The following is a 24,399-nucleotide window of genomic DNA, read 5'->3' as shown; positions in this document are numbered from 1 at the left end:
TTTAACAAAAATTTAAAGTCATCGATGTTCGTATTTACTATCGTTGTTAGGTTCTTATTATATAAAAAGTGGTATATTTGTTATCATTTTAAAATAATCTGATATTAAAACCGTATGTTTTGAAAACTTAATCATTCGTTTATCTAGCCATTCACCAAATACCAACAGTTTTACGTTAAATGGATTCTTGTAGTGTTTGTTTAAAGTTTGAATATTTGTGTTCTAAAAATAATAAGATTTATGTCATAACCTTGTAGTAAAGTTTTTTTTATGGTAAGACATTTCTCATTTCAATTGTTTTATGCACACATCTAATTAAGTATTGCTTTATAACGATCGATTCAAGTCCACACTGGGCTTTTCTAGATGCAGCGGCAAATTTAGTTTGTTTTAATTACAATATTTTAGGAACATCGATAAGAATCTTCATTTTGCAAACAAACTGGGACGCCAATTTGATTCCCCCCGATGTGAGTTCGAGCCGCTCATGGTTTTGTATGGCTTGTTGTTGAATTTTTTTTTATTTTTTTTTTTTTTTTCATGATGAAATATGGTGATTTACTCTATTTCCAGCTATCGACTTGACATCGCCTGAAATACGCACCTCAGCACCGGATTCTTTTATTTTCAGATATTCATGGAATTTACAGTTTCAGTTATTAGTATACTTAAAAATTTTGCAGATTCTCTTTCTTCGAATTTCATTGTTAACTATTTATTTGTACCGCAATTAACGTATGAGTTCCATGTAATTTAATTGTTTATTCCCTACAACATGTACATCGCCAACATAATGTAACATTTATTATCGCATTTTTTTTTATTCATTTATTTTAACAATACAATTTCCTTGAATTATTATTAGTAGGATGTGGTCATTGGTCATGTTTACTGTTCTTAGTTTTTTGTATTTAAAATGAGTCTATCATTTTCGATATTTTGTTTCAAATATTTTGCTTCGCAATTTTTTAATACTTCAAAAATTTTTTATTTTATATCAGATGGAAATAAATATGGCTATGATACTGAATAAGGTCGGTTACAGCTAAAGGTAAGCTTAGTGTGTCTTGAGGTAAGTTGGGTATAAAGGTGAGATTACTCTGTTGTATATCTATTTCATTTATTGATTATATGATATAAGAACGTTCAATCAGTTGCCAGCTGGGCAGGTATCTACACGCATGCGGAATACCTGTCGAAGATTCATAGCACTAAGAATGTTATGAATTTTATACGGTTGCGAAACTGTTTGCTCGTGCTACAAATAAGACATACACATACACGAAATTCATTCATTACATGACAGTTCACACGAAGCCATGGTGTCGGGTATGTGCTAATTTGCATTGAAGATTGGCCGAACTTATAATCTAAAGAATGAAAGTTAGCGCATACGTTGGCGAAACTGCGGTGAATCCGTGCACCCATGGTGGATTATCTACATACATACAGAATGTACAGAATAAATTAGTAAAAAAATGACTAAAATTGATCAGGACTGGACTATTAATTACGTTGATGATAGTTTTTTTTGTGGAAAAAGTGGAGAAAAAAAACCGTTCGATTTTGGCAACACAAAATATTCTGGCGTGTTGTAAAAAACTCAATTCAATTTAAATTTAATCCAAAATGAATCTGAATTTGGCATTTTCAACCTGAATACAAAAGTATAATTCCGATTACGAAAAAGATTTTGTAATCGGAATTCCAGTCAAGAATTCCTATTATGCATGAATTTCAATTGCAATTCTACTTGTGAATCTGATTGAAAATCGCGAATCTTTCGCGAATCTTTCGCGAATGCGAATATTTCAAAATTTTTCATTTAAATTAAATTCCGAATCTGAATGTGGCATTTTCAACTTGAATACAAAAACATAATTCCGAATTCGAAAACGATTTTTAAATCTGAATTCCAGTCAAAAATTTCTATTATTTATGAACCAAAACGCGAAACTTGCATTTGAACCCTCAACTTCTTATTTGAATTCTGCATTTTTTGTCAATATAATTTCTTCTTCAAAAATTCATTCTTATGTAATTCTACTTGTGAATCTGAATGAAAATTGCGAATCATGAAACTATTTCAAAATTTTCAAGATTGGATAACCATAATAAAACTTTCTGTAGTTTCAATTCTGCATAAGAATATAAAGGTAAAAAAATTCGAATCCAAATCTTTAAAATGGTTTGTTATCTCAAATATTTTCTTTTCATATCTCGAAATGATGAGTTTCGAATATGGAAAATTCATTCACACTGAAAATCAAGAACAAATAACAAAATTGATTTTAACCTAAGCTTACCAGGTATTTTCCCGCAAGTATCCGGGCCGGGAAAATGCAGCCTATTTTATCTTAAACCTTGCAAAATTCTAGAATTTTATATGAAAAGTTTTTTCTCCAAATTCTGGCCAATAGTCAGGCAAATGTGCTGCAGCCCGTGGCGTAGAGGATAGTCTTCAAGTCTTTTAAGCCAGCGGGTATGAGATCGAATCCCGCATTTGTAATATGCTAGCCATCAGATCCTCGAAAGATGAACGCTTAGAATTAGGTAAAAGGAATCTCTTCAAAGAAACATTAGTTTCATTGAGATCCTGTATGTGATTGTGATCGTTAAAATAAAAAATTGGGAATATAAAAAAGAACATTTGTTTAACCTTTTTTTTCTACGATTTTAAACTAAGGTTGCCAGAATATTTTCAGTACGTATCCGGGCCATTTTATGTAAAAAAACCTGGTAAAATTGTCGACCAAAATCCGGGCAATATCCAGGCAAATTTGGTCGGAACCTATGAATTACTCATCAAAAAATCAAAAATTTATATTTTGATAGAATTTACTCAAAAAAATTTATATTTGTTCGCAAAATGCAATTTTGTTTGATTCAAAAAAATAAAGTACAAATAATGCTCAACTAAGAATGTTTTTTGAAAACTTTTTGAAAAGATTTCGATATTTTGACCTTAATTCTGGATTTGGCTTAAGTTCTAAGTCGAGATCATTACTCTTGAATCATTTTAATCGTTCATCAAAATTTGATTAAGAATTTGAAATTTGAAGCTAAGCGAAGAACATATAGCTTGGCAATTTTGGGCACACCCACAAATCAGACTTTACTCCAATAATGAACTCCCTTGGAGTTGGAATTATCGGTATAAGATTCTATGCCGAACCGGCATTAACAAACTTTCTAATAACTGGTAGTGTCCTTCCAGCGCAACCGCATTGAACAGGCCTGAAAGAAACCAAATAAAACATATCCTATATCCTATCACAAGACAGAGCAGGATGGAAACAAACAGGATATTGGCCGATGATGTAGAAAACTAAACCGGCATTAGAAAATAAAACATTATTCGTTTCCAACCGACGGCAAAAAAAAAACACCAGCTGATGTGCTGTGCAGGTGTATCTAAAACAGCCGTCAATAGGAAACTGTTTCTCGATTCCCATTTCCACGCTATTCCCCTCCAATTTTCATCCCTTCCCATCAAAGACAAAGCAGGATGAAAAAATAACAGCCAAACGGCATACGGACAACGCAGTGGCAGAAGGACTAAGACAATAAACTTTCGTTTGCTAACAGAGTCAGATGGTGGACTGGGTAAGATATCGGACTAGCAAGCCGAGATGAGATGTTGCAGTGAGATCGGTTCTCACAATATTTTTTTTTGTGGGATGAATTATCCAATCGGATGAAAATCGCATAAAACTTTTTTTTTGTTTCGCTTGAAAGTAGTAGTCATCAGACTGCCTAAAATTTTTATGGGAAATTCAAAACCTGTGAAATGTTATGCGCTGCAGGCTAAAATTGATCCTTGGTTTAGTACAAGATCTCATGCCAAATTTGGGCCAGTTTGGATGTGATTTTGAGACATTTTGTTTGGGAGAAACATGAAAAACCAGTTTATCATCAATATCTTTAATACCCCTTCGACCGATTCCTTTTGAATACTGTTTATCTCAAAGCCCAATTTATGACAAATATTTAATTTCAAGACTGCATTTCAATAAGAGTTAAGATAAAAAAAGTTATTAGGCTTCAAAAACGGGCTAACTTTTTTAAGAGTGGTATTCCTCACTGTCGAACGAGGCGGTCGAACATATTGACGATCCTTAACCTACTACTGACTCTGATCTTAAACTAGATTAATATTTTGATCCCGATCGTGTATCCGGGAACTGGGATTTTGGTTGCGGGATTATCCCGAATTTTGATTCTGGAACCGGGCTTATGACCTAGATCCTGCGTTTCGAAGTTGAATCATGATCTCGATTCTGATCTAGGGTCTCAGCCTTGGATACTGATCCTGATGTTGAACGCTGGTCCTGCTACTTGATTCTGGATCCTAATTTTCGGTCATGATCCTCATCCTGGACCCTCCATACGGATTGCCCACTGTAAATCCTGCTGCGACGTAGTTCCACCTCCCCGTGGTGCAGAGTGGAAACGTGTCTGCTTTATGCAGATGTACGGCCGAGAGAACTACACCCCCCCCCCCCCCTTATGAAGACCCTCGCTAACGAATTTGGATTACGACAATGGAATTTCTATCGGAAACCGACTCCATTGGTGAAGGTGTGAAGCTAACCGTGCCGATGTACCTGGAAGGCTGGCGGGTCGTTAAGTCACGCCAGTCTCTAACGGTTGCCTGTGGGGCACCGGGACACACCCCACAGTATCCCAGTCCTTGCTGCGCTAAGCAGGTCACTGGCGCAGTGGACCGTCTGTTACCTAGCTACTCGTGGGATTCAAAATGAGCAAAAATCCAAATAAAACAAAAAGGGACGGAACGGATAAAGGCGAAAGCCCGAATCCGTTCGGCGGGAGTAGCCTTAGGCGTTCACCAGTTAGGCAATCTGCCAAACCGGTGGACCCGACGGCAACGTCGGTGGAAACACCGTGCGATGAGCGAGCGGACCCGTACGAACAAGTACAAGAAGCGCTGGAAGACCTACTGAGCTCCCCGGAACTCCAAGATCCGGGAGCTCCAGTAGAGTTGGTCACGGCCATGGCTGGCATCGCTGACCTTGTGGAATGTGTGAAGGGGAAGTCCAACATCCACAAGGAAATACGCGAGAAGCTAGCCAGGGTGATGCAGCTCTTCATTGCAGCCAACAAAGCTGTGGTGGAACGGCTTGCGGAGCCCGAGGCCGCCAGACCAAAAGAGCGAGGGCCGGCAGAGACCCCTCTGAGGGCGGACACCATCCGCCCAAAGAAGGTCAATGCCTTTGCCCAAACAGAGGGCAGCCTTGCGTTTGCTGGCAACAGCAAACGTAAGAGAGGGTCTCCCGGGGAACTCAGACCCGGTGACCCTAAGAAAAGAGCGGAGGATCCGTCTGTCCGGCAGGATCCTGCGGCCAGCGCTTCCAAGCGGGCGGAAGGCCCTGCCAAAAAGGCAGATGAGCCGACGAGCGCAAATACCGGATGGCGGACGGTATCGCGCAAAAGGGGAAGGCCCAAAGGTACGGAGACGGGAAAAGCCAAACCCCAACCCCAACGACGCAAACGTCGCGTCAGGGAGAGGGGCGAGGCGATTGTCGTCAAAGCACCTGAGGGCACGTACGCAGATGTCTTGCGACAGATGCGTACGAACGAAGATCTCGCCGATTTAGGCGAGAAAGTTCGGAGGATCCGTCGGACACGCACCGGCGAGATGATCCTCGAACTGAAGCGTGGTGCTGGAAACTCCAGCGGGACCCTTACGGCCAAGGCGGCCGAAGCTCTTGGCGACAAGGCTGAGGTGCGTGCCCTCTGTAAGGAGGTGACCATCCGGGTTAAAAACCTGGATGAAGTCACAACGGAAGACGAACTGCGGGTGGCACTGGTCGAGCAGTGCAAAATCTGCTCTGACCAGATGACGGTTCGTCTGCGGAATGGCCCTCCCAAATCTGGTATGCAGATTGGGCTGGTCAAACTTCCGGTTGCAGCAGCAAACGCCGCACTTAGGTGTGGGCGGCTAAAGGTGGGATGGTCTATCTGTCAGATATCCATCCCCCAGCAACCGGACCGGTGCTTCAAGTGCCTGTTGAACGGTCACAAGTCGTTCGACTGCACTGGGCCAGACAGAAGTGGCATGTGCTGGCGCTGCAGTGAAACCGGCCACAAGTCGACTAACTGCAAAAAGCCTGCCAAATGCCCTGTCTGCGCTGGAGACCACGCTGTTGGCAACCCTAGGTGCCCCGCCTACACAAAGGCGCAGGCGGTACCACCCCGGGCGCCAAGAGCATAGAGGTCGTCCAACTTAACCTCAACCACTGCTACACAGCACACCAGCTGTTGCGGCAGATGACAGTTGAGGAAAAGTTGGACATCGCGCTAGTGGCAGACCCATATCGCAGAGCTGCGAATGGCATTAATTGGGCGACTGATGATGCCAAACTGGCCGCGATATGGGTTACAGGTAGTTTCCCCATACAAGAAGTTGTGGCGACGGAAAACGAAGGCATGGTGGTGGCCAAAGTTAACGGGATCTACTTCTGTAGCTGCTATGCTCCCCCAAGATGGTCCTTGGAGAGGTTTGGCACTATGGTTGACAAGATGGTGGATGTGCTAATGGGGAAAAGCCCCATCGTTATTGCTGGCGACTTTAACGCATGGGCCGATGAATGGGGTAGCCGCCTCACTAACCCCAGAGGTCAAATTCTTTTAGAAGCCCTGGCGAGGCTTAATGTGGATCTGGCCAACGTAGGGAATACCAGTACCTACCAAGGTTGGAACGGGAGCGAGTCAACCATAGATGTCACCTTCGGTAGCCCGGGGTTGGTAAGCGATTGGATGGTGAGCGAGGCCTACACGAATAGCGATCACTTCGCGATTCGCTATCGGCTAGGCTCAAGTACGCGGACAGGTAGACGCGAGTCTCGTACAGGAGAACGCCTCTGGAAGACAACGCAGTTCGACCAGAACGTCTTTGTCGAAGCGTTGCACTGGGAGAGGAACCTGGACAACCTGTCCGCGGAAGAACTGACGAGGGTTCTAGCTCGCGCTTGCGATGCTGCGATGTCGAGAAGGGCCAAGCATAAAAGCACTAGGCCACCCGTCTACTGGTGGACGGAGGAAATTGCGGGTCTGCGTGCCGACTGCCATAGGGCAAGGCGCAGGATGCAGAACGCAAGGACCCAAGAAGAGCGAACGGAGCGTAGGCCACTCTTCACAAGCGCGAGATCGGCCCTCCGCAGGGCCATCAACGCAAGCAAGAGGGCACGTTTCAAACAGTTATGCCGTGACGCCAATGACTGTCCATGGGGTGATGCCTATCGGATAGTCATGGGCAGAACTAAAAGTGGGGGTGCACCACCTGAAACGTGCCCCGATAAACTGAGAGTCATCATCAATGAGCTGTTCCCACAGCACGATGTTACCCGCTGGCCAACAGTCCCGTATGACTGGGACACCAGCGCCGAAGAGAGGATAACGGTGGAAGAACTTCGCGAGATCGCCAAGTCTCTCCAACCGAGGAAGGCCCCCGGACCGGACGGCATTCCGAACGTCGCGGTGAAGGCCGCGATCAGGGAATTCCCCGATATGTTCCGAACATCGTTGCAGCGATACGTGACGGAACGGGTGTTTCCTGACACGTGGAAACGGCAGAAACTTGTTCTTCTGCCAAAGCCGGGTAAGCGCCCAGGAGACCCATCGGCATATCGGCCGATCTGTCTACTGGATACAGCGGGTAAGGTCCTGGAGAAGGTGATTCAGAACCGACTTCAGAGATACACGGAAAGTGAGGGCGGACTCTCGGGGAAACAGTTTGGTTTCCGTCGAGGTCGCAGCACCGTAGATGCCATCCGCTCGGTCATCGAGGTAGCGGACAGAGCCAGGCTGACCAAGAGGAGAGGGCTCCGCTTTTGCGCGGTTGTCACTCTGGATGTGAAGAACGCCTTCAACAGTGTCAGTTGGACAGCGATTGCGTCGTCGCTCATCCAAATGAGGATCCCGGCATATCTGTATAGGCTTGTGGAAAGTTACTTCCACAATCGCCAACTGCAGTATATGACCGGCGAGGGTTTGCGAACACAAGAGGTTTCGGCGGGTGTTCCACAGGGGTCAATACTCGGCCCAGTTCTGTGGAACATCACTTACGACGAACTCCTACGAACGAGCCTCCCATCGGGAGCCGAACTCGTAGGATTTGCAGATGATGTAGTCCTCTTGGCGAGGGGCTCCTCAACAGCGGAGGTTGAGCTACTGGCCACGGTAGCTATCCAGGAAGTGGAACGCTGGATGCACTCCAAGTGCCTGCGTCTAGCCCACCACAAAACCGAGATGGTGCTTATCACCAACCTGAAATCACCCCAAACAGGTACCATTGCCGTTGGACCGTGCAACATCGTGTCTAAACGCGCAATTAAGTACCTAGGGGTGATGATTGACGACAGGCTCAGCTTCACGAGCCATGTCGAACACGTGTGCAAGAGAGCGGCAATGGCCACGGCCGCACTCACACGAATGATGCCGAACTCCTCGGTTATCCAAAGCAGCAAAAGGCGGATCATTGCAAGTGTGACCACTTCGATCTTGCGGTACGGAGCAGCGGCCTGGAGGCAGGCCCTGGGAGGAAGCTGTAACCTGCAGCGACTGAGCAGCGTTCAGCGGCTGATGAACCTGCGGGTTATCAGCGGATACCGGACCATGTCGTCCGAAGCCGCCTGTGTGGTAGCGGGTGTTATGCCCATCTCGGTTTTGCTAGAGGAGGATGTCTATTGCTACGACAACAGAGACACGCCCAACGTTCGAGATCTCGCCAATGAGGACTCGATGTCCAACTGGCAGCAGCTGTGGGACAGCTCAACGAGAGGAAGGTGGACCCATCGTCTGATCCCGCACATCGGGAGCTGGATCGGAAGAAGGCACGGTGAAGTGGACTTCTATATGACGCAATTCCTGACTGGTCATGGATGCTTCATGAAGTACCACTACCGGTTTGGACATGTGGCTTCGCCATATTGCCCAGATTGTGGAGATGAAGAGGAGACACCCGAACATGTGGTGTTTGTCTGTCCGAGGTTTGCGGCGGTACGTACTTCCATATTTGCCGCCTGTGGGCCTGACACGACAGCAGATAACGTTGTACAGAGGATGTGTGCGGATTCCAACACTTGGCATGCGGTCAGCGATGGGTTCACCCGGATCATGACTGCCCTGCAGAGGAGCTGGAACCAACGGCAGTCCGCGAACGGTGTAGGATGACTCCATCGGCGGGGAGCATCTGAGTAGTGTGCGTCCGATCCCCTGATCGAAGCTACAAAGATAAGGCAACATCTTCTGCGTAGCGGAGGTCAGGGGTGCGCCGCGAACGTGTGTAGGATACCCCAACGTCGGGGGGTATCCGAGTAGTTCCGCTTCCTAAGAGGGAAACTGCGGGGATAAGACTTTACCTTCCTCGTAGCGGATCTCGAGGGAAGAGGGTTAACCACTGTCGGGGGATACCCACGGGTAGAGAGGCTCTCGACGCCGGGCGAGCCTCTCGAGTCGGTGTAGGATGTCGTCACCGTCGGGAAACATCCGAGTCGTAGCGTTCCAAGTCCCGAATGTGTGCCGTGACAGGCGCGAGTCTAGGATAAGCTGCTCTCGATTTGGCACACAACGGGCAGGAAAATCCGCGGGCCAAAAATCCTAGGGTTGCCAACCAAAGGGGGATAAAGAAGACCGGACAACGGTCGGAGTAGACTGACCCCATCGACGGGGGGCTGTCGAGTAGAGTGCGTCCGACCCCACGGTTTGAAGTTACAAAGATAAGACAATACCTTCTGCGTAGCGGATGCCGTGGGTGCGCCGCGTTCGTGAGTAGGATGCTCCACCTTCGGGGAGTATCCGAGTAGAGCGGTTCTCAACGACAGAAGCTGCGGGGATAAGACATGACCTTCTTCGCAGTGGAAATCGTTGGGAAAGGGTTATTCCACGTTCGGGGAATACCCACGGGTAGAGTGGCTCTCGACGCCGGGCGAGCCATTCGAGTCGGTGTAGGATGACGTCTTCGTCGGGAATCATCCGAGTCGTTGCGTTAAGTCCCGCGCGTGTGCCGTGACAGGCGCGAGTCTAGGATAAGCTGCTCTCGATCTGGCACACGACGGGCAAGGTGGCAAACTTCGAACCCTGAAGATAAGAGGTCGGGCTTCGAGTCGGAAGAGGAGAGGTCAGGCCTCAAACCTTCAGGCGGAGAGGTTTGTGCGGTAAACCCCGAGTCTTTATGATAAGAGGTCGGGTCCCGAGTCGTAAGAGGAGGGATCAGGCCCCTTACCAACAAGAGGAGGGGTACAAGTGGTCACCTCGAGTCATTACGAGGAGAGGTCAGATTTCAAGTCGTTAGAGGAGAGATCGGGCCTTGAATCGTGCAGAGGAGAGGTAAACCTCGAGTCGATGCGAGGAGGGGTCGGATCTCAAGTCGTTAGAGGAGAGATCAGGCCTCAAGTCGCGAAGAGGAGAGGTTTGTGTGGGAATCTCGAGTCATTGCGAGGAGATGTCGGTTCTCAAGTCGTTAGAGGAGAGTTCAGGCGTTGAGTCGTAAGGATAAGAGGTTTTGCTGAAAGTGGTCTCGTTAATGAGTATTGCCTTTGAGCGCGTTAGCGCGAATAGACCTCCCACTATTGAAGCATAGTGTACTGAACAGTTCGAGGTGGGAACCAGGTCTGCGGCCCCAGGTGGAGTTTAGGGAGTAGGGGGTATACACGGAGTATATCATGAGTCTTCCCATTGTACCCATGGACCCAGAGTAGCAAACTGGGGGGACGCGGTGGCTCGCCGTGCCTTGGAATACAATCCGTAAACCGGGATTTACCACCTGTGGTTACCAACTAAAAAAAAAAAAAAAAAAAATCCTAGTCACAGATACTACTGATGAAGGATTCCGTAATTTGATCGCAAAGTCTAGCTGAATCCTGTTGATGAAAGCTATTCAAGGACCCAGCTTACAGATATTGATCCCGAATTTAAATCCTGATCCCGATTTATGTACACTTGATCCTTATGTTGATTCATGAATCCTGATACTGATTTGCGTTTTTATCGTCGAGTATCCTCGATCCCTATCTCTGATTCTTATTATGGATCTGGATCGTAATACTGGACTTTGAATAATTGACCCTGATGCTGAGTCCTTGGTCCCGATCTTGGATCTCAATCAAGGATTTTTATCTCGGATTTTGATCCTAGACCCTTATCCTGACTATATGGACTAGAATCGTGATCCAGGATTCCGGAACTTATTTTAATTCTTATTTTAATCTCGAGTCCTCGATCTTGTCTTAAATCCTGGGTCCTGATCCTGGAATACGATCCTGATAAAATTTCCATAATGGAGAAAGCAAGAACAGTTTTAAATATTTTACTTATTATTTCCATTATTCATTCAGTAATGTCCGTTGAAGGAACACCAATTTGGGTGATCATTTCACATTCGATAAACACAGCTACTTCATCCTATAGGCGCAAAAATCCGTAACAGAACTGGTTTTTCACGGAACGGGTCAATTTAGGAAACAGCTGAAACTAAACTTGGCCCCCCTTCTGATATTCGCCACGAAAGATCGGAGAAATGTTATGGCTGCATACGTCTACCATCATGAGACTGTTCTTCATGGTTTGCAATACTTAAACCACCTTCTTCCGATTTCTCACCTCCACTCAGGCCATTTCAGATGCAGCAAAAAGTGGCGCACCTTGATCGTCGTCGTCGTCGCCCAAAGAAACCCTATACCGTTTATATGACTCATTCAAGCGCAAAACATGCTTTCTAGAGCGCCTTGAAGCGCCACTCGCCTGTCTGTGTCTTTCTTGGCTTAGCTTCGAAACCAAGTCACTACAACCTCTGCTGTAGGTACTACAACAGACCCCAAAAAGACCCATTTTACCTACCCTTAGATCCAAGTCGTGATTTTTGCCCGTCCTTTCGTTGATTTGCCTCCAAAAAAATGTCATTGTTTCCGCCGATACAAAGTGCAGCTTTTTTCCTTTGCTTATTTCTTCTGAAGATAATTTAGTTGAGCAATCGGTATGCTTGCAGAAATTATGCTTCTTGCTGTGCATTTGTGGTGTTTTTTTCTCTTCTCTATGCCCATCAGGGAAGTAGTTCAAAGTGACTGGCTGGCAAAGGTAGATCAGTGCAAAGAGCGCCCCTATTTGACTCGGCCCGCTAACGGTGTAATTATGGCGTCAATCCAGGCCGGATTGACGTTGGCTGGCTTGCTGCTCATTTCGGGTCGCTAAATTATGCCACACTATCTGGCTAGGAAATGGGTTTTCGATTCGAAGACAAGATTCCCATTCCCGTTCAAATAAAGCCCATAGAAGAGGTTGCAAATATCCTATGCCTATTTATTTAGCAAATCTCTGTGCCGAAAATGCGCTGAAAAGTGTACTGTACCAAAAATTATACGTTTGGAAAAGCACTACTGGCATAAAGAATCGAGCTTCGAAGCTAAATGATGCATGACCACTACATTCAAGCGAAACAAGAAAAACGCTTTATGTAATTTTCATCCTATTGGATGATTCATCACATAAAAAAATGGAGTGAGATTCGAACTCATTGCAACATCTCATCTTGGCTTGCCAGTCCGATAACTTACCCAGTGCACCATCTGAGGCGGTTAGCAAACGAAAGTTTATTGTCATAGTCCTTCTGTCACCACCGATTACTAAAATACGCACTGCATTTTGATCGTCTACCATTTTTCCGGTGTATTTTTCATCCGTCTTTGTCTTTGATGGAAAAGGGATGAAAATGGGATGTGGATGAGGGTGGCGAATGGGAAACTAGAAACTGTTTTATAGTGCATGCCAGCCGGTTTACATACACACGCTCAGCTCATCTTTGTTGGTGGCCTTTTTGCCGTCGGTTGGATACAAAGAATGTTTACATACACACACAGCACTCGGTGTATCATTCGAAAATATCCTTGCTGGCTGATTGTTCCCATCCTGCTTTGTTTTGTGATAGGATATGGGATATGTTTTATTTGGTTTCTTTCAGACATATGCAATGCGGTTGCGCTGGGAAGACAATGTCAGTTATTAGAAAGCTTGTTAATGCCGGTCCGGCATAGAATTTTATACCGATAATTCCACCTCCAAGGATGTTCATTATTGGAGTAAAGTCTGATTTGTGGGTGTAGTACCTACTAAAATTATATCCGAAAATTGTCACCTTAATCTTGTACGTTTGAATTCTAATGGGATTATGTTTATTTTAAAATTGTTATCTGGTTTTGGTTCCCAATAGCACCTTTTATAAAACACCCCGCTTATACCATAAACCGCGAATCGCCATACACAGCCATCGCACTCTCCACTACCTCAATTAAAGGGTAAGCGACCCATCACGGCATGGCTGCCAGTGCTTTGGCCGTAGAGAAATGAAATCTCAACTATTGCTCGCCTAGTCTTAAATAGACGCCCCGGTACGGTTCAACGGCACACTATCATCGACATACGGGGTGTGCGCCTCTATTCGCAATCTCAACCGTCCGTGTGGTGCTTGCTTATTTCCATTTCAAATTGGAAACTCATTACCCACGCGAATCGCGAACCTAGTTAGGGTAACGATACCAAAAAAGCAAAAGTAAATAATGTTACGTTAAAAATATGTTTTTAAGATTTTTTGCAGTTTTTTAAACTCAGGATTAAATACTGAGACGATACATATTAATATTGAAAACCGAAAACGTTTTAAAACACACTTTTAACATAATTTACTAACGTAACAAATTGCCGGAGGATGTAACCCGCACCCTGCAAATGTTTTCATCGAGTCAGTAGTATGAACGAGGCTGGATTATTGAGACCAGTGATTGTATTTTGATGATTGTGAGCTTTGGGATACTAGATTCCTTCGCTATACCTTGAAACCGGAATGTCTTACAAATTTCAAATGTTCTAGAAAAATGTGCCAAATTGAACAAAACAACAATGCTATTATCTAAACAAATTTAAAAAAAAAATTGATTTATTGAATGGGGTTTGAAAAATTAATCAAAATTTGATTTTAGGATCTCTTTTAATCATTTTGAAATGTTTCCCACATCAGAAAATTATAATAAAAAAATTTATTCCAAAATGTGAATGTCATATTTTCAAAGCAATAGTAAACTGTTATTTAAAAAAATAAGTTTTCCAAAAATGTATGTTATGGGTGTGATTGATCCCTAGAGTCCAAAAAGATATATTTTTCTTCTGAATGTATCGTGATCATTGGTTAGTACAAAATTACTGATATTTGTCCAGTAACTAATTTAATAAACTATCTCATAATACTGTATTTTTCTAAAAACTAGAAAATTGCGCCCGAAAATTGCAATGACTAATGAGCACTGACTTATGAGCGAAATAAGAATAGCACCACTATGTGATTTGCTTGTTAAAATATGAATGATTGAAAATTACGAAAATTTTCTTCCACAGTTTGTTTCGAATTGCTTAACGGATAAATCAAGCATAAGTTTCCTTTTTTTGGACGTAGCAATTGGCGTTGAGGACCAAAAATGTGAAAAAAGGGTGCGAAATAAGAATAGAACCACTTGAGTTTTTCAACAAAAACATGATTATTTAAAAAAAATTACTGTGTAAAAGTGAATAATAATGCTTCTACGAATTATTTGAATAGATAACTGCATTTTAAGGAATTTTCCAGAATTCCAAAGGTTTTCAAAGGTATTAAAAATGGGTTTTAAAAGATGCTCGATGCTCCTCTAGCGTTAAGGAATTTAATATTTGAGCTATAAAACTTTATCAAACTGCTTGATTTCTTCATTAACATTCATAAGTATGATGTAAAATGATGAAACATAGATTTGAGGCTGAGTTTGAATCCAAAAAGCAGGTTGGAATTCAAAAATACTAATGTTTTTTAAAAGTCAAACACTATTTCTCTAGTTTTAAGTCATAGATGGTAGCACTATCTTGCCATTTAATCAAATTCATGACCATTTTCCAATATCCGGGATTAATTAGGGAGTGCTGAATGATTTTGGTCAAGAAATAAATTCATGTACCGTGTAAAGGCTTTGCTGCCATATAGGACTTGAAACTAGAAAAAGTGTGATTTACTGAACAAAATCAAAGTTTTTGATTTTCAACCTATTTTTTCTGATTCAAAATTAATCGGAAATGTTTGTTTCATCATTTAACGTCATTCTAATGAAGAAAGTAAGTAGTTTGTTAAAGAATTACAGCCTCAATATCAAATTCCTTAACGCTAGAGGAGTATCTCTTAAAATCCTCTTTTAAAACCTTTGAAAACCTTTGGAATTCTGGAAAACTCCTTAAAATGCAGTTATCTATTCAAATAATTCGTAGAAGCATTATTATTCACTTTTACACAGTAAATTTTAAAAAAATGATCATGTTTTTGTTGAAAAACTCAAGTAGTTCTATTCTTATTTCGCACCCTTTTTTCACATTTTTGGTCCTCAACGCCAATTGCTACGTCCAAAAAAAGTAAACTTATGCTTGATTTATCCATTAAGTAATTCAGAACAAACTGTGGAAGAAAATTTTCGTAATTTTCAATCATTCATTTTGTAACAAGCAAAACACATATTGGTGCTATTCTTAAAATTTAGCTCACTGTAGGTTAGTAGTCGAACTTCTAGATGTCATTTTGTCTGATGTATGTATGTTTGTATGGTTCCCCCATCGGTAGCAAGGTCCTGCCTATGTCTGTGTGGTTGGCCCGAAGGCTTCCACGGCCGATGGTTCATCGAGGGAAGGCATCCAACCTTCAGAAACCTACAATGGTTGGCTACCACTCCGCTTGTAAAAGTTTCTTCAGGTTATCCCCAGATACATTCCCTCTAAAAATATAATAATGAAATACAATGGAAATACAATATAACAATCTATATATATAAAAATGAATTTCTGTCTGTCTGTCTGTCTGTCTGTCTGTCTGTCTGTTCCCTATAGACTCGGAAACTACTGAACCGATTTGCCTGAAACTTGGCAGGTGGGGGTATTGGAGGCAGGGAAAGGTTCCTATTGTGGTTTGAGACCCCTCCCTCTCTCAATAAGGGAGGGAGGGGCCTCTCAAACAATAGACAATTTTTTGCATAACTTGAGCACCCATCAAGCAAATGGTATCAAAATTGGCATGGGGCGGTATTTGGTTACAAGAAATATTTTTATGAATATAAGGTACCCCTCCCTCCTCTCAGTGGGGTGATATGAAGGGGGGAGGGGGGCTACCTTACAATTTTTCATATAACTCGAAAACTAATCAAAATATTGGAACCAAATTTGGCACGGGAAGGTATTTGGATACGAAAAATATTTCAATGATTATTTGAGACCCCTCTCTCTTTCCAGTAGAAAGAGGGAGGGGGCCTCTTTCATAATTTTTTACATAGCTCAAAAACTAATGAAGCAAATGGAACCAAATTTGGCATGAGAGGGTATTTGGATACGAAAAATATTTCTATGATTATTTGAGACCCCTTCCTCTTTCCATTGAGTATATATAAAGGGGGGAGGGCCTCTTTTATAATTTTTGACATAACTCAAAAACTAATTAAGCAAATGGAACCAAATTTGGCATGGGCGGGTATTTGGGAACGTGACATGTTCTAATTATTGTTTGAGACCCCTTCCTTCTTCCAGCGGGGAGAAAGGAAAGAGGGAGGAGAGTTTCATACAATTTTTACAGCATAACTAAAAAACTACAACAGCAAATGGAACCAAATTTGGCATGGAACGATATTTGGGTACGAGAAATGCTTCTATAAATATTTGGTATCCCTCACTCCTTCAAAGAGGAAGATGAAAAGGGGGTATAAAGGTATCCCTTACAATTTTCAGTATAACTGGAAAGTTGATCGAGCAAATTGAACCATATTTGGCATATGAGGGTATTTGGATACGAGAAATGTTTCATCATAAATTGAAGCCCCACCTTTTTTCAGCGGAAAGATATAAAGAGGGAAGGGGAGCTTCCATATATTTTTTTTTGCTTAACTCGAGAACTTATCGAGCAAATGAAACCAAATTTGGCATCAAAAAGTATTTGAGTACGAAAAATACTTTTTCTATGTGAAACAATTCCTTTCTTGCAGTGGGATGATTAAGGTTGCCAGAATTTTTTCCACTCCCATCCGGGCCTAGCAATTCCGGGCATTTTTTCAAAAAATCCGGGCATGGATTTCAATTTTTCAAATCCAAAAACCAGGCAAAAACCGGGCAAAATTTAGGTGTTATTATACATAAAAGCAAAGAAAAAATGCAAAAAAAATGAAATTAATATTTTATTAATGTAATTGCAGACTTCCAAAAAGTTTTTGGAACACTCAAATATTTAAAGGTTTATAAAAGTAAATCAGCGAAATTATTTGAATCAACCGTTGAAAATTTCCATACCGTTAATCGATTTTGCTGAAACTTACTCAAAAACTTTGATTTTTTTTTTGGTTTCTTTGTGAAAATTGTGAAAAAAATCCGGGCAATATCCGGACTTTTTTCACGATATCCGGGCAACCGGGCCGGACCGGACTTTCTCGAAATTTTGCATCAAATATCTGGGCAAACCCAGATAAAACCGGGCAATCTGGCAAGCTTAGGGATGATAGAATTGGGAATATTGGAAGGGAATAGGTGGCTTACATTAAACTTTTTTTTTACAAAATCCGAGAAACGGACAAAACTTAACATGGAAAATCATTTTGGTATGATTCTATGATTATCTGACACACCATCCTCCTTTCAGTGAGTAGGTATATAGGGGGAGTGAGTTGAGCCCAATACAATAGTGTTAGCATAAGTTCTAAATTTATGCTAACGAAGCCAACAAATGGAAACAAATATGGCATGGAAAGGTACTTGGTTACGAGATGTGTTTCTACGATTGTTATAGATCCTTTCGCTTTACAGTGTAGAGAGGGGAAGAAAGGAGGAGGCTTAATATAAATTTTGTTGTAAAGCTTAAAAACTTATCAACCAATGGAGCTATATTTGAAATAAGAGGATTTTTGGGAAAAAAAAAATTAGGAATGATTATCAAAAATCACGACCTCCATTAAACAGGGGATTATAGGAAGGACAGGAGAGGGTCTCTCTTATCAGTTTTTCAACATAAATCCAGAACATATCAAGAAAAAACACTCATATTTTATAAGTTAGATTGTTTGCGTACGATTAATTTCAGACCCTGAAGATAGATTCAAATTATCAGATCTTTAACACAAATTTATAGAGCAAGATTTAGAATATTTGTTTTAGTTATCTTTGTGTTGCAATTCGAAACTCCAGCTGCAGTTCTCATTTTATAGCGGTTGCTTATTAATTATGTTATAATTTGATTTAAAATAATGGCAATAAAACAGTAAAAATTTGAATAATTTTTGAAAATATCATTCGATTTTGAAAGGTGTAGCAAAGCACACCGGGTCAGCTAGTACTATATAAATATAATAATAAAATACAGTGGTAATGGATAATGAAATAGTTTATATAGTGCAACAGTGAATCAGGATGGTCAAAATCTACGAAATTATTTTCTTTAAACATTACACTCACATTACAGTTGATATTATCCCTTTCGTTGAACGATGATTTTACAAAAATGCTGTTTAAATTGAAGGTATATTTTTTAGAAAATCCCGCAAGGATATGATACTTGTTGTACTGTTGTGCAAAAATTTAACGAGAGAAAAAGTTGAATTCAAGCTGTAATACTAATAAAAAATTTACCCTTAGATACATTGCACTAAAACTGTTAAAGCGAACAAACATACGTATTTAAACACTACAGCTGAAAAATTCTCGTTTTCTAGATCTAATTTTAAAGCGATTTATGAATTTCAGTCAAACCCAGCAAAACGGATTAAAACAAATTAATATTTTAAGAAGACAAAAAGCATTCAGATTCAGAAAATTGATAAAAATCGCTAGATTCTAGAATTATTCATACAAGCCTTGAATATATATGTTTATGAACCTATGTCGAAAAGATAAATATTTTCAAAGATTTTGGTTTTGGTCTGGACCAATAAGAGAATAGCATCGAGAAAAATTATGCGAAATTTTCTATCTTGATTTGAACGCGAATTATTGAAATAAAAAAATGCAAATATTTTTATTGTATAGTCCTCACACATTATGCTTCCAATAGTTCGAAAACATGGCATTATGTTGCACACAAAAGTGACTCAGTTCCGGCAATTGAAGACAAAAAAGAATAATAATAATGAGGGTAAGAAAAAGCTCCAATCATAAAAAGAATTTCTGAATTTAAACTTTTGGACCTATATTCATAGCCATATCGAATAATGTGGTCTTAATTACAAAACAAAGTTAATTCTATTTCACAATATTGACAATTTAACCATTCTATGTAAAATAAATAACAGAGTTCACTCACCTGTACATAAGCTGTTGTTACCTTTCCTGTTGTAGGATTCCCATTCTTTATTGATATTCCTGTAGATGCGAATCCCGTTTGGCGTAGCAATTTTCCAGAATGTCTAAAAACACCCCGCAGTTCGTCGTGAAACTCCGACAGAGCTCCCGTTTTACCATCCTGCTTCGCTGATGAAAAATAAAATTATTGGCAAGTAAGCTGACAGAGAATGAGAATGATAGATTGTATGTTTAAGAGAGAGAACTCAGAACATACTATTTACCTATCAGAAATATTTTCAGATTTAAATTGTGTTAGAATATTAAAATACTGGTTTAAAAAAAGTGACTCAAGCAGAAAAAAATTAATGAATAATCTCAGTACGCACATGTAACAGATTTTTAGAACCGCTAGTCTCTTAAAGGTATACAATCTTCAAAAAAATCATTTGGTGGGATGAACTCAATGAGGTGGAAAGAGAGGTGATGAGAAAGGAACGTTGCAAAAGTAGAAGTAAAGTTTTTTCTTCGTAAACATATAGTTACCATGACAGAAGTGACGTCACTACCGACCATTTTCGCGACGCATTTTGCCTAGGATAAATGAAGCTCCCTGACAACGACGCGTCGCGACGCAGGGCTTGTTTATGTTTATTTTCGTTTTTTCTCTCCGACGTGCAATAGTGTGCGTTCCTTTGCGCCACCTTAGTAAAAGTGTACCTCATTGGGATGAACTGAACGTCAAACCCAAAAACGGATGAATCGTTTTGTTTAAGTGTGGTAAGTGGGGTAAGTGGTAATCAGTTTTTTTGCTTCGAATGTTTCTTTTTACCTTTTTCTTTTTTCTTGATGACTCTGCTGCTGGCCAAATTTAATGTTTCTAAAACTTACCGAAATTCCATCTTCCTGTTAACACAAACACTCTGCCGCGAAGCATTTCCCTCTGATTGATGAATTCCACAACTTTTACCACTTAAATCCGTCGATTTCACTCGAAATTTGAAAAAATTAAAACCATAACTGGAAATTCTCAGCCGATTGTCAGTGATGCCAAACCCGATGTTCTAGATGTAATTTTGTCTGATACTTACAAACTCTGAAATGAGAACTAATATGGCGAAAAATAGTCAACGGATATTTTATCTTTGGATTTTGCTAGATTTTTGCCTAGGACCAGAACACCCTGAATTAAGGATTAAGTCTCATTCAACTTATAAAATATCACAACTTTCTTCGTCTCCCGAAAATGCTTCTAACTCATCTACGGGGTCATGTTTCGTTCTATCTTTTAGAGCATAACTTGAAATAATACGGTTTAAATCCCTCCCCCCTTCCATTGAGATTTTTTTCCAAGAGAAAATTTAGTTCAATAGATAAATTTACCGTAGAAATATCCTAAAAGATATTTTAAAATGACTGTTTGCACCATGGGTGGCCAACATTTTCCACAGGCGGCCAAATTTTAGAAATAAGATTTGCTCGCGGGAAAATCAAAAAAAAAGATCTTAGATTATCAAACAAAACAAATATGTATAACAACTTTTAAGGGCTCTATAAAAATCTTAAAAATATATTTACGTCTGGGTTACCTTAAGTATGGATTCATCTTTGAAAGAATTGTTTTTTGTTGCTTGTTTTGGAACCGGAATCCTTATGTACAACAATTAATAAGGATTTTTTCTAAAAAATTTTGAAAAATTTCTTAGGAGATTACAAAAAAGAATTAAACATTCAATTTAAAACGAAAAATAAACATATGATCGCTGCAAGGATTGTATGATATTTTTTAATTCATACATTATCAAACCTCCCAAAAGTTTGGTTGGGTTGTTTTTTCAAATTTTTGAAAGTCATTCAGTCCAGATTCAACTCAAATTCCTTCGAAAATGAGCAGAGATGTAATGAAAGTCCAATTATATTTAACTTTAAGCAATAATTATTGATTTGTTGCTGTACTAAATTTTATTCCATGAATCGAATTTGGACTCCTAGAAAAATATTCAAAGATGTACAAAAATAAAATTCAAAATATCATGTTTCTTTTGAGCGTTTTTAGCAACCTTTCCAAAGCAGATTTGCTAAATGATAGAATAATTCTAAAAAATAATTGCGTTTTTTTGTTAATAGTAACTTGGTGTAAAAACATTCAAAACGCTAACAAATTTCAGTTCCTTAGCTACTTTTAATTTGATTTAGAATTTTTGCTTTCAAATCATTCAAATTTTCGCAGATAAACCTTTGCTTCTACTTATACTAGAAAAAACTGAAGATAAATAATAGAAAAAAAAAACAATAGTAAAAAGATTTTCTATTTAGAGGCTATCTGAGTTTTCTGGATGAACTGAATACCAAAAAAATATTTGTTGAAACAAATGTTCAAACAAAACTAGAACTTGATGCTCTAATTCAAGAATCGAGAATTGATTTTCAACATTTAAAGGGTGATACGGTCAAAATTTGGTCAAGGAAAAACGCGTGTAAATCGGTGAAATCGTTTATTTAAAAAATCAAATTAAATTTCTTTTTCAAGTTTAATTAGTATAAAATTCAGGAAAAATATTCAGCTTGGCTTCCGCTTTTCCAAATCCGAATTGCCGGGCCTTACACTTAACCCATGCCATCAGATTTTGTACAGCCACCTTGTCCACCTTCTTCGCCGCAGAAAGCCAGTTTGCCTTGAACTGCTGCTCGTCCTTAGCAGTTGTTTTGGTCTTCTTTAGGTTCCGCTTGACAATAGCCCAGTATTTCTCAATTGAGCGGAGCTCTGGCGTGTTGGGAGGGTTCTTGTCCTTGGGAACCACCTGCACGTTGTTGGCGGCGTATCACTCCATGGCCTTTTTACCGTAATGGCAAGATGCCAAATCCGGCCAAAACAGTACGGAACAACCGTGTTTCTTCAGGAAAGGCAGCAGACGTTTATTCAAACACTCTTTCACGTAAATTTCTTGGTTGACAGTCCCGGAAGCTATGAAAATGCTGCTTTTCAAGCCACAGGTACAGATGGCTTGCCAAACCAGATATTTCTTCGCGAACTTTGACAGTTTCATGTGCTTGAAAATATCTGCTACCTTTCCCCTTCCTTTTGCCGTATAAAACTCCTGTCCCGGAAGCTGCTCCGGAATCGCGCTTTGGCGATTTTTAGTCACTACCTTCTTGTAAGTCGATAGTCCGGCTCGTTTTTTGGCTCGATGCACGGTTGTAGACGATACACCCAGCTTATTTGCGGCATCTCGGAGAGAGAGGTTAGGGTTTCGCTTGAAACTACCGGCAACTCTTTTTGTCGTCTCAGCAGCTTCCGGTTTTCGATTTCCCCCCGATCCAGACTTCCTGGCTGTCGACAAACGTTCCCCAAACACTTGAATTACATTTGTAACGGTTGATTTGGCAACTTTTTGCGATTTTGCCAGCTTTGCGTGCGAGTAGCTCGGATTTTCGCGATGCGCGAGCAGAATTTTGATACGCAGCTGAATGAGAATTCCAAAATCAAAATGGAAGCAACATTCTACACACACAACTTCAAAATGAGGGGTGTTCAGGTTTTTTAAATGCAAAATTGAAAGAAATACGTCAATTTGATATTGACCAAATTTTGACCGTATAACCCTTTAAAACATAGGCACCAAAAGGCTGTTCCCTTGAGTTATCACTCATTTTGCTGGTTGTTATCAATTGAGTTATCAATTAAGAAACTTTTTTAATAAATTGGTTTTTCAAATGGTTAGATAAACGTTTTCCTCTTCAAATATATGTCATATTCGTGTCTTGTTTTTATTATGAAATAAATTTTCCGATGTTTTTAGTCAATCTATTTTCGTTTTGAAATATCGATAAGTTTATCGATGTTTTCGTTTCTTAAGTTTCGTGTTTTGAAGCGTAATCTTCTCGGAAGTCTATGAATCTAAATTTTTAATAAGAAAAACATAGTTCCTATCTTTTGTCCTTTCAAGGCGACAAAATATTCACAACTTGCAAATTAGAACTATACCTGCGCTTGAAAATTTATAAACGTTTCAATTTTTTGTTAATTATTTTGAATTAACTTTTTGAATCGATCATGATGAATGTTCAAAAATTGATTCAAAGTAACAACTTTTAAGCTTAATTTTTATACAAAATTTTGAATAAATTAGTATTTTTCTTTGTGTTTTCAATATTTACAACAAAATTTGGAATTTCTTATTTTTATCACTTTATCAGAATGATCTTAACAATCATTCAAATAATCACCTATTACCTAACCTTTCCTTTGTCAGTATAAGCTCTCAATGATGAATTGAACAGATTGTATTATATCTAAATATATTAAGTTACTTAAAATGAATTTTTCTAGCCTATTATTTTGATAACTGGTAGAATTTAAATAGAATGAAAATTTTTATGTTTGACTTTGATCACTGGCAATATTGATAGAGAATTAATTTTTTTTTCATTTTATCAAATTCAATTCAACCATCAAATTTAAATTTAAAATAATTTGCTTTAAGATAGAAATTTATTTATTGTTCTGTATTAATCGAGAATTCATATTTCAAATAAATAATATATTAAATACTTTTTCAAATTCAAAATATAACCGCAGAGTTTTTAAATCGACCCTTACATTTAAAATTAAAAAAAAAAATAATCAAATTAAGATGAATCATAATTGACAATTAGGGGAGATAAGGGCATAACGAGCACCCGGGGCATAATAAGCACTCCTCCCAGGTAACCACCAAGCATTTAAAACAGCACGTAAGTAGCACTATATACGCATATACCGCAGATGGATTAAAGCTACTAAGCATCAGATAAGCATTTTTGTAGCCCTGAATGCTACTCAAATGCAGGTTTTGGCAAAATATACGGCTACTTTAGTGCTGAACCCTACAAATGTTCCCAACTTGGCATTTAAAAAGCATTTGAAATGCTGATTTAATGCTTCGCCGTTTCTTTTAAACAAAAAAAATCTTGTGATCACCACTCACAGATATTTTTATCTCGTGTTCTTCTTTACCGACCCACTCCTCTCTTTCTTTGCTGCCTACACCCTCTCTTTGTTCACTCGACCTTTTACCGTTGTATACCACCCTT

General features: G+C 40.2%; 1 protein-coding gene across 1 annotated transcript in view; it reads left to right on the top strand.

The window, feature by feature from the left end:
- Positions 1-24,399, top strand: part of LOC129744391 (inositol-pentakisphosphate 2-kinase-like) — a 178,989-nt gene that overhangs the window by 24,144 nt on the left and 130,446 nt on the right. The window lies entirely within an intron of this gene.

This window comes from Uranotaenia lowii, chromosome 2 (genome assembly GCF_029784155.1).
Source record: "Uranotaenia lowii strain MFRU-FL chromosome 2, ASM2978415v1, whole genome shotgun sequence".
NCBI classification, from domain to species: Eukaryota; Metazoa; Arthropoda; class Insecta; order Diptera; family Culicidae; genus Uranotaenia; species Uranotaenia lowii.
Note: the sequence above shows the minus strand (reverse complement) of the source record. Positions and strands in the feature narration are given on the sequence as shown.